This window comes from Bufo bufo, chromosome 9 (assembly GCF_905171765.1).
Source record: "Bufo bufo chromosome 9, aBufBuf1.1, whole genome shotgun sequence".
NCBI classification, from domain to species: domain Eukaryota; kingdom Metazoa; phylum Chordata; class Amphibia; order Anura; family Bufonidae; genus Bufo; species Bufo bufo.
This window is the reverse complement of record NC_053397.1, coordinates 1,719,344-1,735,715: the sequence shown is the minus strand read 5'-3', so window position 1 is coordinate 1,735,715 and position 16,372 is coordinate 1,719,344.

Here is a 16,372-nt window from a genome sequence, read left to right as displayed (position 1 = left end):
GTGGCTGCCCCCATACAGTATAACGTCCCCTTGTAGCTGCCCCCATACAGTATAACCTCTCCTTGTGGCTGCCCCCATACAGTATAACGTCTCCTTGTGGCTGCCCCCATACAGTATAACGTCTCCTTGTGGCCCCCATACAGTATAACGTCTCCTTGTGGCTGCCCCCATACAGTATAACCTCTCCTTGTGGCTGCCCCCATACAGTATAACGTCTCCTTGTGGCCCCCATACAGTATAACGTCTCCTTGTGGCTGCCCCCATACAGTATAACGTCTCCTTGTGGCTGCCCCCATACAGTATAGCCTCTCCTTGTGGCCGTCCCCATACAGTATAACGTCTCCTTGTAGCTGCCCCCATACAGTATAACGTCCCCTTGTAGCTGCCCCCATACAGTATAACGTCTCCTTGTGGCCCCCCATACAGTATAACGTCTCCTTGTGGCCCCCCATACAGTATAACGTCTCCTTGTGGCTGCCCCCATACAGTATAACGTCTCCTTGTAGCTGCCCCCATACAGTATAACGTCCCCTTGTAGCTGCCCCCATACAGTATAACGTCTCCTTGTGGCTGCCCCCATACAGTATAACGTCTCCTTGTGGCTGCCCCATACAGTATAACGTCTCCTTGTGGCTGCCCCATACAGTATAACGTCTCCTTGTGGCTGCCCCCATACAGTATAACGTCTCCTTGTGGCTGCCCCCATACAGTATAACGTCTCCTTGTGGCTGCCCCCATACAGTGTAACGTCTCCTTGTGGCTGCCCCCATACAGTGTAACGTCTCCTTGTGGCTGCCCCCATACAGTGTAACGTCTCCTTGTGGCTGCCCCCATACAGTGTAACGTCCCCTTGTGGCTGCCCCCATACAGTATAACGTCTCCTTGTGGCCCCCCCATACAGTATAACGTCTCCTTGTAGCTGCCCCCATACAGTGTAACGCCTCCTTGTGGCTGCCCCCATACAGTATAACGTCTCCTTGTGGCTGCCCCCATACAGTATAACGTCTCCTTGTGGCTGCCCCCATACAGTGTAACATCTCCTTGTGGCTGCCCCCCATACAGTATAACGTCTCCTTGTAGCTGCCCCCATACAGTATAACGTCTCCTTGTGGCTGCCCGGCTGCCCCCATACAGTATAACGTCTCCTTGTGGCTGCCCCCCATACAGTATAACGTCTCCTTGTGGCTGCCCCCCATACAGTATAACGTCTCCTTGTGGCTGCCCCCATACAGTATAATATGTCCTTGTGGCTGTCCCCATACAGTATAACGTCTCCTTGTGGCTGCCCCCATACAGTGTAACGTCTCCTTGTGGCTGCCCCCATACAGTATAACGTCTCCTTGTGGCCGCCCCCCATACAGTATAACGCCTCCTTGTGGCCCCCCCATACAGTGTAACGTCTCCTTGTGGCTGCCCCCATACAGTATAACGTCTCCTTGTAGCTGCCCCCATACAGTGTAACGTCTCCTTGTGGCTGCCCCATACAGTATAACGTCTCCTTGTGGCCGCCCCCATACAGTATAACGTCTCCTTGTGGCTGCCCCCATACAGTATAATATGTCCTTGTGGCTGCCCCCATACAGTATAACGTCTCCTTGTGGCCCCCATACGGTATAACGTCTCCTTGTGGCTGCCCCCATACAGTATAACGTCTCCTTGTGGCTGCGCCCATACAGTATAACGTCTCCTTGTGGCCCCCCATACAGTATAACGTCTCCTTGTGGCCCCCCCATACAGTATAACGTCTCCTTGTAGCTGCCCCCATACAGTGTAACGCCTCCTTGTGGCCCCCCCATACAGTGTAACGTCTCCTTGTGGCTGCCCCCATACAGTATAACGTCTCCTTGTGGCTGCCCCCATACAGTATAACGTCTCCTTGTAGCTGCCCCCATACAGTATAACGTCTCCTTGTGGCTGCCCGGCTGCCCCCATACAGTATAACGTCTCCTTGTGGCTGCCCCCATACAGTATAACGTCTCCTTGTGGCTGCCCCCATACAGTATAACGTCTCCTTGTGGCTGCCCCCATACAGTATAACGTCTCCTTGTGGCTGCCCCCATACAGTGTAACGTCTCCTTGTGGCTGCCCGGCTGCCCCCATACAGTATAACGTCTCCTTGTGGCTGCCCTCATACAGTATAACGTCTCCTTGTGGCCCCCATACAGTATAAGGTCCCCTTGTGGCCGCCCCCATACAGTGTAACGTCTCCTTGTGGCTGCCCCCATACAGTATTACGTCTCCTTGTGGCTGCCCCCATACAGTATAACGTCTCCTTGTGGCTGCCCCCATACAGTATAACGTCTCCTTGTGGCTGCCCCCATACAGTATAACGTCTCCTTGTGGCTGCCCCCATACAGTGTAACGTCTCCTTGTGGCTGCCCCCATACAGTATAACGTCTCCTTGTGGCTGCCCCCATACAGTATAACATCTCCTTGTGGCCGCCCCCATACAGTATAACGTCTCCTTGTGGCTGCCCCCATACAGTATAACGTCTCCTTGTGGCTGCCCCCATACAGTATAACGTCTCCTTGTGGCTGCCCCCATACAGTATAACCTCTCCTTGTAGCTGCCCCCATACAGTGTAACGTCTCCTTGTGGCTGCCCCCATACAGTATAACCTCTCCTTGTGGCTGCCCCCATACAGTATAACGTCTCCTTGTGGCTGCCCCATACAGTATTACGTCTCCTTGTGGCTGCCCCCATACAGTATAACGTCTCCTTGTGGCCGCCCCCATACAGTGTAACGTCTCCTTGTGGCTGCCCCCATACAGTATTACGTCTCCTTGTGGCTGCCCCCATACAGTGTAACGTCTCCTTGTGGCTGCCCCCATACAGTATAACGTCTCCTTGTGGCTGCCCCCATACAGTATAACGTCTCCTTGTAGCTGCCCCCATACAGTATTACGTCTCCTTGTGGCTGCCCCCATACAGTATAACGTCTCCTTGTGGCTGTCCCCATACAGTATAACGTCTCCTTGTGGCTGCCCCCATACAGTATAACGTCCCCTTGTGGCTGCCCCCATACAGTATAACGTCTCCTTGTGGCTGCCCCCATACAGTATAACATCTCCTTGTGGCTGCCCCCATACAGTATAACGTCTCCTTGTGGCTGCCCCCATACAGTATAACGTCTCCTTGTGGCTGCCCCCATACAGTATAACGTCCCCTTGTGGCTGCCCCCATACAGTATTACGTCTCCTTGTGGCTGCCCCCATACAGTATAACGTCTCCTTGTGGCTGCCCCCATACAGTATAACGTCTCCTTGTGGCTGCCCCCATACAGTATAACGTCCCCTTGTGGCTGCCCCCATACAGTATAACGTCTCCTTGTGGCTGCCCCCATACAGTATAACCTCTCCTTGTGGCTGCCCCCATACAGTATAACGTCTCCTTGTGGCTGCCCCCATACAGTATAACGTCTCCTTGTGGCTGCCCCCATACAGTATAACCTCTCCTTGTGGCTGCCCCCATACAGTGTAACGTCTCCTTGTGGCTGCCCCCATACAGTATAACGTCTCCTTGTGGCTGCCCCCATACAGTATAACGTCTCCTTGTGGCTGCCCCCATACAGTATAACCTCTCCTTGTGGCTGCCCCCATACAGTATAACGTCTCCTTGTGGCTGCCCCCATACAGTATAACGTCTCCTTGTGGCTGCCCCCATACAGTATTACGTCTCCTTGTGGCTGCCCCCATACAGTATAACGTCTCCTTGTGGCTGCCCCCATACAGTATAACGTCTCCTTGTGGCTGCCCCCATACAGTATAACGTCCCCTTGTGGCTGCCCCCATACAGTATAACCTCTCCTTGTGGCTGCCCCCATACAGTGTAACGTCTCCTTGTGGCTGCCCCCATACAGTGTAACGTCTCCTTGTGGCTGCCCCCATACAGTGTAACGTCTCCTTGTGGCTGCCCCCATACAGTATAGCGTCTCCTTGTGGCTGCCCCCATACAGTATAACGTCTCCTTGTGGCTGCCCCCATACAGTATAACGTCTCCTTGTGGCTGCCCCCATACAGTATAACGTCTCCTTGTGGCTGCCCCCATACAGTATAACGTCTCCTTGTGGCTGCCCCCATACAGTATAACGTCTCCTTGTGGCTGCCCCCATACAGTATAACGTCTCCTTGTGGCTGCCCCCATACAGTATAACGTCTCCTTGTGGCTGCCCCCATACAGTATAACGTCTCCTTGTGGCTGCCCCCCATACAGTGTAACGTCTCCTTGTGGCTGCCCCCATACAGTATAACGTCTCCTTGTGGCTGCCCCCATACAGTATAACATCTCCTTGTGGCTGCCCCATACAGTATAACGTCTCCTTGTGGCTGCCCCCATACAGTATAACATCTCCTTGTGGCTGCCCCCATACAGTATAACGTCTCCTTGTGGCTGCCCCCATACAGTATAACCTCTCCTTGTGGCTGCCCCCATACAGTATAGCGTCTCCTTGTGGCTGCCCCCATACAGTATAACGTCCCCTTGTGGCTGCCCCCATACAGTATAACGTCTCCTTGTGGCCGCCCCCATACAGTATAACGTCTCCTTGTGGCCCCCCCATACAGTATAACGTCTCCTTGTGGCTGCCCCAATACAGTATAACGTCTCCTTGTAGCTGCCCCAATACAGTATAACGTCTCCTTGTGGCTGCCCCCATACAGTATAACTTCTCCTTGTGGCTGCCCCCATACAGTGTAACGTCTCCTTGTGGCTGCCCCATACAGTATAACGTCTCCTTGTGGCCGCCCCCCATACAGTATAACGTCTCCTTGTAGCTGCCCCCATACAGTGTAACGTCTCCTTGTGGCCGCCCCCATACAGTATAACGTCTCCTTGTGGCTGCCCCCATACAGTATAACGTCTCCTTGTGGCTGCCCCCATACAGTATAACGTCTCCTTGTGGCTGCCCCCATACAGTATAACGTCTCCTTGTGGCCGCCCCCCATACAGTATAACGTCTCCTTGTAGCTGCCCCCATACAGTGTAACGCCTCCTTGTGGCTGCCCCCATACAGTATAACGTCTCCTTGTAGCTGCCCCCATACAGTGTAACGTCTCCTTGTGGCCGCCCCCATACAGTATAACGTCTACTTGTGGCTGCCCCCATACAGTATAACGTCTCCTTGTGGCTGCCCCCATACAGTATAACGTCTCCTTGTGGCTGCCCCATACAGTATAACGTCTCCTTGTAGCTGCCCCCATACAGTATAACGTCTCCTTGTGCCCCCCCCCATACAGTATAACGTCTCCTTGTAGCTGCCCCCATACAGTATAACGTCTCCTTGTGCCCCCCCCATACAGTATAACGTCTCCTTGTGGCTGCCCCCATACAGTATAACGTCTCCTTGTGGCTGCCCCCCATACAGTATAACGTCTCCTTGTGGCTGCCCCATACAGTATAACGTCTCCTTGTGGCTGCCCCCATACAGTATAACGTCTCCTTGTGCCCCCCCCCATACAGTATAACGTCTCCTTGTAGCTGCCCCCATACAGTGTAACGTCTCCTTGTGGCCGCCCCCATACAGTATAACGTCTACTTGTGGCTGCCCCCATACAGTATAACGTCTCCTTGTGGCTGCCCCCATACAGTATAACGTCTCCTTGTGGCTGCCCCCATACAGTATAACGTCTCCTTGTGGCTGCCCCCATACAGTATAACGTCTCCTTGTGGCCCCCATACAGTATAACGTCCCCTTGTAGCTGCCCCCATACAGTATAACGTCTCCTTGTGGCTGCCCCCATACAGTATAACGTCTCCTTGTGGCTGCCCCCATACAGTGTAACGTCTCCTTGTGGCTGCCCCCATACAGTATAACGTCTCCTTGTGACTGCCCCCATACAGTGTAACGTCTCCTTGTGACTGCCCCCATACAGTATAACGTCTCCTTGTGGCCCCCATACAGTATAACGTCTCCTTGTGGCCCCCATACAGTGTAACGTCTCCTTGTGGCTGCCCCCATACGATATAACGTCTCCTTGTGGCCCCCATACAGTATAACATCTCCTTGTGGCCCCCATACAGTATAACGTCTCTTTGTGGCCGCCCCCATACAGTATAACGTCTCCTTGTGGCTGCCCCCATACAGTATAACGTCTCCTTGTGGCTGCCCCCATACAGTATAACGTCTCCTTGTGGCTGCCCCCATACAGTATAACGTCTCCTTGTGGCCCCCATACAGTATAACGTCCCCTTGTAGCTGCCCCCATACAGTATAACGTCTCCTTGTGGCTGCCCCCATACAGTATAACGTCTCCTTGTGGCTGCCCCCATACAGTATAACGTCTCCTTGTGGCTGCCCCCATACAGTGTAACGTCTCCTTGTGGCTGCCCCCATACAGTATAATGTCTCCTTGTAGCTGCCCCCATACAGTATAACGTCTCCTTGTGGCTGCCCCCATACAGTATAACGTCTCCTTGTGGCTGCCCCCATACAGTATAACGTCTCCTTGTGGCTGCCCCATACAGTATAACGTCTCCTTGTGGCTGCCCCCATACAGTATAACGTCTCCTTGTGGCCGCCCCATACAGTATAACGTCTCCTTGTGGCTGCCCCCATACAGTATAACGTCTCCTTGTGGCTGCCCCCATACAGTATAACGTCTCCTTGTGGCTGCCCCCATACAGTATAACGTCTCCTTGTGGCTGCCCCCATACAGTATAACGTCTCCTTGTGGCCCCCCCATACAGTATAACGTCTCCTTGTGGCTGCCCCCATACAGTATAACGTCTCCTTGTGGCTGCCCCCATACAGTATAACGTCTCCTTGTGGCTGCCCCATACAGTATAACGTCTCCTTGTGGCTGCCCCCATACAGTATAACGTCTCATTGTGGCTGCCCCCATACAGTGTAACGTCTCCTTGTGGCTGCCCCCATACAGTATAACGTCTCCTTGTGGCTGCCCCCATACAGTATAACGTCTCCTTGTGGCTGCCCGCATACGGTATAACGTCTCCTTGTGGCTGCCCCCCATACAGTATAATGTCTCCTTGTGGCTGCCCCCATACAGTATAATCTCTCCTTGTGGCTGCCCCATACAGTATAACGTCTCCTTGTGGCTGCCCCCATACAGTATAACGTCCCCTTGTGGCTGCCCCCATACAGTATAACGTCTCCTTGTGGCTGCCCCCATACAGTATAACGTCTCCTTGTGGCTGCCCCCATACAGTATAACGTCTCCTTGTGGCTGCCCCCATACAGTATAACGTCTCCTTGTGGCTGCCCCCATACAGTATAACGTCTCCTTGTGGCCCCCCCATACAGTATAACGTCTCCTTGTGCCCCCCCCCATACAGTATAACGTCTCCTTGTGGCTGCCCCCATACAGTATAACGTCTCCTTGTGGCTGCCCCCATACAGTATAACGTCTCCTTGTGGCTGCCCCATACAGTATAACGTCTCCTTGTGGCTGCCCCCATACAGTATAACGTCTCATTGTGGCTGCCCCCATACAGTATAACGTCTCCTTGTGGCTGCCCCCATACAGTGTAACGTCTCCTTGTGGCTGCCCCCATACAGTATAACGTCTCCTTGTGGCTGCCCCCATACAGTATAACGTCTCCTTGTGGCTGCCCGCATACGGTATAACGTCTCCTTGTGGCTGCCCCCCATACAGTATAATGTCTCCTTGTGGCTGCCCCCATACAGTATAATCTCTCCTTGTGGCTGCCCCATACAGTATAATCTCTCCTTGTGGCTGCCCCCATACAGTATAACGTCTCCTTGTGGCTGCCCCCATACAGTATAACGTCTCCTTGTGGCTGCCCCCATACAGTATAACCTCTCCTTGTGGCTGCCCCCATACAGTGTAACGTCTCCTTGTAGCTGCCCCATACAGTATAACGTCTCCTTGTGGCTGCCCCCATACAGTGTAACGTCTCCTTGTGACTGCCCCCATACAGTATAACGTCTCCTTGTGGCCCCCATACAGTGTAACGTCTCCTTGTGGCTGCCCCCATACGATATAACGTCTCCTTGTGGCCCCCATACAGTATAACATCTCCTTGTGGCCCCCATACAGTATAACGTCTCTTTGTGGCCGCCCCCATACAGTATAACGTCTCCTTGTGGCTGCCCCCATACAGTGTAACGTCTCCTTGTGGCCCCCCCATACAGTATAACGTCTCCTTGTAGCTGCCCCCATACAGTGTAACGCCTCCTTGTGGCCCCCCCATACAGTATAACGTCTCCTTGTGGCCCCCCATACAGTATAACGTCTCCTTGTGGCCCCCCCCATACAGTATAACGTCTCCTTGTAGCTGCCCCCATACAGTGTAACGCCTCCTTGTGGCCCCCCCATACAGTATAACGTCTCCTTGTGGCTGCCCCATACAGTGTAACATCTCCTTGTAGCTGCCCCCATACAGTATAACGTCTCCTTGTGGCTGCGCCCATACAGTATAACGTCTCCTTGTGGCCCCCCATACAGTATAACGTCTCCTTGTGGCCCCCCCATACAGTATAACGTCTCCTTGTAGCTGCCCCCATACAGTATAACGTCTCCTTGTGGCCCCCCCATACAGTGCAACGTCTCCTTGTGGCTGCCCCCATACAGTATAACGTCTCCTTGTGGCTGCCCCCATACAGTATAACGTCTCCTTGTAGCTGCCCCCATACAGTATAACGTCTCCTTGTAGCTGCCCCCATACAGTATAACGTCTCCTTGTAGCCCCCCCATACAGTATAACGGCTCCTTGTGGCTGCCCCCATACAGTATAACGTCTCCTTGTAGCTGCCCCCATACAGTATAACGTCTCCTTGTAGCTGCCCCCATACAGTATAACGTCTCCTTGTGGCTGCCCCCATACAGTATAACGTCTCCTTGTAGCTGCCCCCATACAGTATAACGTCTCCTTGTAGCTGCCCCCATACAGTATAACGTCTCCTTGTAGCTGCCCCCATACAGTATAACGTCTCCTTGTGGCTGCCCCCATACAGTATAACGTCTCCTTGTGGCTGCCCCCATACAGTATAACATCTCCTTGTGGCTGCCCCCATACAGTATAACGTCTCCTTGTGGCCGCCCCCATACAGTGTAACGTCTCCTTGTGGCTGCCCCTATACAGTATTACGTCTCCTTGTGGCTGCCCCCATACAGTATAACGTCTCCTTGTGGCTGCCCCCATACAGTATAACGTCTCCTTGTGGCTGCCCCCATACAGTATAACGTCTCCTTGTGGCTGCCCCCATACAGTATAACGTCTCCTTGTGGCTGCCCCCATACAGTATAACGTCTCCTTGTGGCCGCCCCCATACAGTATAACGTCTCCTTGTGGCTGCCCCCATACAGTATAACGTCTCCTTGTGGCTGCCCCCATACAGTATAACCTCTCCTTGTGGCTGCCCCCATACAGTATAGCGTCTCCTTGTGGCTGCCCCCATACAGTATAACGTCTCCTTGTAGCTGCCCCCATACAGTATAACGTCTCCTTGTAGCTGCCCCCATACAGTGTAACGTCTCCTTGTGGCCCCCCATACAGTATAACGTCTCCTTGTGGCCGCCCCCATACAGTATAACGTCTCCTTGTGGCTGCCCCCATACAGTATAACGTCTCCTTGTGGCTGCCCGCATACAGTATAACGTCTCCTTGTAGCTGCCCCCATACAGTGTAACGTCTCCTTGTGGCTGCCCCCATACAGTATAACGTCTCCTTGTAGCTGCCCCAATACAGTGTAACGTCTCCTTGTGGCTGCCCCCATACAGTATAACGTCTCCTTGTGGCCGCCCCCATACAGTATAACGTCTCCTTGTGGCTGCCCCCCATACAGTATAACGTCTCCTTGTGGCTGCCCCCCATACAGTATAACGTCTCCTTGTGGCTGCCCCCATACAGTATAACGTCTCCTTGTGGCTGCCCCCATACAGTATAATATGTCCTTGTGGCTGCCCCCCATACAGTATAACGTCTCCTTGTGGCTGCCCCATACAGTATAACGTCTCCTTGTGGCTGCCCGGCTGCCCCCATACAGTATAACGTCTCCTTGTGGCTGCCCCCCATACAGTATAACGTCTCCTTGTGGCTGCCCCCCATACAGTATAACGTCTCCTTGTGGCTGCCCCCATACAGTATAACGTCTCCTTGTGGCTGCCCCCCATACAGTATAACGTCTCCTTGTGGCTGCCCCCCATACAGTATAACGTCTCCTTGTGGCTGCCCCCATACAGTATAACGTCTCCTTGTGGCTGCCCCCATACAGTATAATATGTCCTTGTGGCTGTCCCCATACAGTATAACGTCTCCTTGTGGCCGCCCCCCATACAGTATAACGTCTCCTTGTAGCTGCCCCCATACAGTGTAACGCCTCCTTGTGGCCCCCCCATACAGTGTAACGTCTCCTTGTGGCTGCCCCCATACAGTATAACGTCTCCTTGTGGCTGCCCCCATACAGTATAACGTCTCCTTGTGGCTGCCCCCATACAGTATAACGTCTCCTTGTGGCTGCCCCCATACAGTATAACGTCTCCTTGTGGCTGCCCCCATACAGTATAACGTCTCCTTGTGGCTGCCCCCATACAGTATAACGTCTCCTTGTGGCTGCCCCCCATACAGTATAACGTCTCCTTGTGGCTGCCCCCATACAGTATAACGTCTCCTTGTGGCTGCCCCCATACAGTATAACGTCTCCTTGTGGCTGCCCCCATACAGTGTAACGTCTCCTTGTGGCTGCCCCCATACAGTGTAACGTCTCCTTGTGGCTGCCCCCATACAGTATAATGACTCCTTGTGGCCCCCCCATACAGTATAACGTCTCCTTGTGGCTGCCCCCATACAGTATAACGTCTCCTTGTAGCTGCCCCCATACAGTATAACGTCCCCTTGTAGCTGCCCCCATACAGTATAACGTCTCCTTGTGGCTGCCCCCATACAGTATAACGTCTCCTTGTGGCTGCCCCCATACAGTATAACGTCTCCTTGTGGCTGCCCCCATACAGTGTAACGTCTCCTTGTGGCTGCCCCCATACAGTGTAATGTCTCCTTGTGGCTGCCCCCATACAGTATAACGTCTCCTTGTGACTGCCCCCATACAGTATAACGTCTCCTTGTGGCCCCCATACAGTATAACGTCTCCTTGTGGCCCCCATACAGTGTAACGTCTCCTTGTGGCTGCCCCCATACGATATAACGTCTCCTTGTGGCCCCCATACAGTATAACGTCTCTTTGTGGCCGCCCCCATACATTATAACGTCTCCTTGTGGCCCCCATACGGTATAACGTCTCCTTGTGGCTGCCCCCATACGGTATAACGTCTCCTTGTGGCCCCCCATACAGTATAACGTCTCCTTGTGGCCCCCCATACAGTATAACGTCTCCTTGTGGCTGCCCCCATACAGTATAACGTCTCCTTGTGGCTGCCCCCATACAGTGTAACGCCTCCTTGTGGCTGCCCCCATACAGTATAACGTCTCCTTGTGGCCCCCCATACAGTATAACGTCTCCTTGTGGCTGCCCCCATACAGTATAACGTCTCCTTGTGGCTGCCCCCATACAGTATAACGTCTCCTTGTGGCTGCCCCCATACAGTATAACGTCTCCTTGTGGCTGCCCCCATACAGTATAACGTCTCCTTGTGGCTGCCCCCATACAGTATAATGTCTCCTTGTGGCTGCCCCCATACAGTATAACGTCTCCTTGTGGCCCCCATACAGTGTAACGTCTCCTTGTGGCCCCCATACAGTATAACGTCTCCTTGTGGCTGCCCCCATACAGTATAACGGCTCCTTGTGGCTGCCCCCATACAGTATAACGGCTTCTTGTGGCTGCCCCCATACAGTATAACGGCTCCTTGTGGCTGCCCCATAGAGTATAATGTCACCTTGTGGCTGCCCCCATACAGTATAACGTCTCCTTGTGGCTGCCCCCATACAGTATAACGTCTCCTTGTGGCCCCCATACAGTATAACGCCTCAGGGGTGGCTTAGCCTCAGGGGTGCCGGCTCGCGTGGCCTCAGAGGTACCGACAGGCTTGGCCTCAGGGGTGCCGACAGGCTTGGCCTCAGGGGTGCCGGCTGGCTTGGCGTCAGGGGTGATGGCTGGCTTGGCCTCAGGGGTGCTGACAGGCTTGGCCTCAGGGGTGCTGACAGGCTTGGCCTCAGGGGTGCTGACAGGCTTGGCCTCAGGGGTGCTGACTGGCTTGGCCTCAGGGGTGCTGGCAGGCTTAGCCTAAGGGGTGCTGGCAGGCTTGGCCTCAGGGGTGCTGGCAGGCTTGGCCTCAGGGGTGCTGACAGGATTGGCCTCAGGGGTGCTGACAGGATTGGCCTCAGGGCTGCTGGCTGGCTTGGCCTCAGGGGTGCTGGCAGGCTTAGCCTAAGGGGTGCTGGCAGGCTTGGCCTCAGGGGTGCTGGCAGGCTTGGCCTCAGGGGTGCTGACAGGCTTGGCCTCAGGGCTGCTGGCTGGCTTAGCCTCAGGAGTGCTGGCTGGCTTGGCCTCAGGGGTGCTGACAGGCTTGGCCTCAGGGGTGCTGACAGGCTTGGCCTCAGGGGTGCTGACAGGCTTGGCCTCAGGGGTGCTGGCTGGCTTGGCCTAAGGGGTGCTGACAGGCTTGGCCTCAGGGGTTCTGGCAGGCTTGGCCTCAGGGGTGCTGGCTGGCTTGGCCTCAGGGGTGCTGACAGGCTTGGCCTCAGGGGTGCTGGCTGGCTTGGCCTCAGGGGTGCTGGCAGGCTTGGCCGGGCAGAAGGAGTGTGGGATACTGTGAGGCCTTTTTTCTCCAAGCTGCTATGGAAAATAATATTTTTCATTATACCTCAGGTCATTCCACCAATCATAACCTTCAATGTTAATCAGACCTCAGCTAACAGCCCCAATAAGATCCCTAATGTTAATAAGACCCCAATAAGACCTTAGCTCAGACCCCAATATGAATGACCCCCAATCAGACCTCAGATAAGAGCCCCATGCCTCATAGCAGCCCCCAGTAGCCATATATCAGCCCCCAGTAGCCTCATAGCAGCCCCCCAGTAGTCTCTCCATCAGCCCCCAGTGCTGGTGGGGAGTTATTTTATTTCTGCACTATGGAATTTGGTGCTGGTGGGGAGGTATTTTGTGCTGCACTGTGATTTTTTAATTTTTTTTTGCTGGTGGGGAGGTATTTTGTGCTGCATTGTGATTTTTTTGCTGGTGGGGAGGTATTTTGTGCTGCACTGCGATATTTTTATTTTTTTTGCTGGTGGGGAGGTATTTTATGCTGCGCTGTGAATCTTTTGGCTGGTGGGGAGGTATTTTATGCTGCGCTGTGAATCTTTTGGCTGGTGGGGAGGTATTTTATGCTGCGCTGTGAATCTTTTGGCTGGTGGGGAGGTATTTTATGCTGCGCTGTGAATCTTTTGGCTGGGGGAAGGTATTTTGTGCGGCACTGTGTTTTTTTTTTTGCTGGTGGAGAAGTATCTTGTGCTGCACTGTGGGATTTGTTTGGTGCTGGTGGGGAGGTATTTCGTGGGTCACTGTAGTACGCTTTGGTGCTGCGGAGGAGGTATTTCGTGGGTCACTGTAGTACGCTTTGGTGCTGCGGAGGAGGTATTTTGTGCTGCAGTTTTGTATGTGTGGTGCTGCGGGGAGGCCTTTGTGCCGCACTATGGTATTTTTATGGTGCGTTGGGAAGGTATTCCAAAAAGAGAGAGAAACATGGATGGCGCCTCCACGAGCTCTGCGTTGATCTGTCGCTTCTCAGCATTATTACCAATATACCTGACACGAAGCCATAGTCCACATTCTGATTAAAGTGCATGAGCCCACTTACCACGTCAAGGTTGCCTCTTTTGAGTGTTACCTTCTCTAATTTGGTGCATTTTTTCTCTATTTTTGGAATTTTCTTAGTGTCTTGGCTTTCTCTCGTGGTATAAGCGCTCCCCCCCTTCAGCCCAGGTGTTTTAATTAGCAGGAGACTGCATATAGGCTGAAGGCTACTTGGTGTCAGTTTAAGTTCCGAGACCACATGGACAGGTGAGCCCTAGACACCTGTTCACATGGTGCAGTACTGCCTTCGATGCTGTGGGTTGGTGGGGCTCAGTCTGCCAGCAGGGGTGCTGTTGAGCTGCTGCTTCTTGCCACCTGTGGGTGCTGTGTGGTTGCCAGGTGGAGCTGCAACCTTGACCTGGTGAATGGGCCGACGGCGCTGTATACGAGTAATAATGCTGAGAGGCGACAGATCAGCGCAGAGCTGGTGGAGGCACCACCCATATTTTTGCTCTCTTTTTGGAATTTGAATACTGTTGGGAAGGTACAGTATGTTGTGCTGAACTGAGATATTTGCGCCCCACAGAGGTATTTGGTGTTGGGGGGTGTTTTGGTGTTAGGCCTCATGCACGCGACCGTGTGCTGGCCATGCCCGTGCTGCGGACCGCTAATTGTGAAGGCACAGACAGAAATAAGCTCCGTTCTGCACCGTATCTCCTGGATTGACGACCTGTTAAAATGAATGGGTTCACATCCATGATACACGCCCGGTGCCCGTACATTGCGGGCCAGCTTTATGTGTGTGAGGCCTTAGGGGGGATTTTGGGTGCATGTGGGGTATCTTCATATCTGTAATGACCCATGCAACACGAGCCCATCACACGGCTTTGTGGATGGAAAAATAAAAATGTTCTGGTTCTTTCGATGCAGCGACGCAAACAAATTAAAAAATAAATGTTTTATTGTGAAAGAGTAAAAAAAACATAAAAACTATATAAATTTATTATCACAATAATCATGCTGACCTACAAGTTATCCTGTGTCTTATTGGGCACAGTGAACAGAAAAAACTAAAACCCTGAAAATGGATAAAAGCTAATACACTGGGCCATTTAAAAATCCGACTTCATACCTGAAGTCAATGTAAAAATAAAACGTGATAGGCTTTGAAATGCTGAGATGAAAAATTGCCGTAAACATAAATTAGTGCAGCGCCCCCAAACAATGTGTAATAAAGTGCAGGCACACACCGCCATGGCTGTTGTGCAAAAGCAAACAAGCAGCACCCGGCTCCAGGAGCAAAGTCACTGGAAACATGGAACGCTCTCAATTACCGCTATACTTAATATGTATTCAAATCGGAAGCTCTGTGTGCACATTTTAGACCACACTTGTGTCAGGCCCATCTACCAATGACAAGGTGGCTTCTGCAGGTGGGAACTTAACACTATCACAATTGCCTCTCCTGGGTCTAAGCCTACAGTTTACATTGCTGCACCATGAAGTCCAAAATAGGCCATGTCAATAAAGGGCAAATCTCACTCCCGGAGAGAGTACAGACTATACATTGACCTCCATACTAGCTCTATAAATCTAGTTCTAAGGTGCTCACCCTGGTGATGGCTGGGGGGCCTTACTGGGTTCCTGTACTGTCCTGATGTTTGACCTGGTTGTATCATCAGCTGCTGGGCCTCAGGGAGCCACTCATCACCATTGACAACTTAAAAGTGTGGTTTTATGGTGAAGATTCCTGAGGTTCGGTTGTGATCCGGGATAGGTTCCTGCAACACTTTCTGCATCTGGCCTTGACTGAAGGGCATTTGGTCCATTCACTGCAGAGATGTCTTGATCTTTCTGAGCTTGGATGATGTCAGTGCTGGGCAGTGGGGCTCCCTCCTGCAGTCCTGCCTGCCACTTGTGATATCTGTGCTCCAGAGCACTATGACCTCCAGGAATCATAGTGGACATGTGGAGCCAGTCATAGCACTGCTTGTCCATCTGTCTCACAGCCATTCACCTGCATGTTACTGGAAATAGCAAAGGCCACACTAGACATGACATCGTGAAGGAAAAGCTTTAGAGCACTCCCAACCCCCTTCAACATCAAGATCTGTTCTGGCAAGGAGCACATGAAAGCCCAAAAGGTAGACACAGCAGGTAGTGGATAAGTGCTGAGATCTTTATTCTGTCAGATCTTCTGTTTTGTGCTCTGAGTCTCTTGTGGTTTCTGTTCTGTTTCCTTATTTTGTAGTAGCAGAATCTGAGACAATTGATAAGAGTCGTCTCTACATCAACTTGTCTACTTTCTCCACAGTCCACTCATTGCAACTGTCCACACATCTCCTTCATCTCCAAGTCCACTCATTTTTATCTCCACCATACACCAATCTCAACGTCTCATCTCCACGGTCAACTCATCTTTATGTCCATATAGTTCATTCATCTCAACTGTCCACTCATCTCAAGGTTCACTCATTCCCTTCATCTTCACATCCACTCATCTCTACATACACTAATCACCTTAATTTCCACCTCTGGTCGGTGCAATGAGGAGACTGGTGGCATTCTTTCTTATCCTGGGACCTCTACAAGGTAAGGACAGTCCATGCTTTGGATATATCTTATATACTGTATGGTATAAAGTCAGGTCCAGAAGAATCTGGACTGTGACGCCGTTGTTATCACATCGCCTCTGTCTATCACCA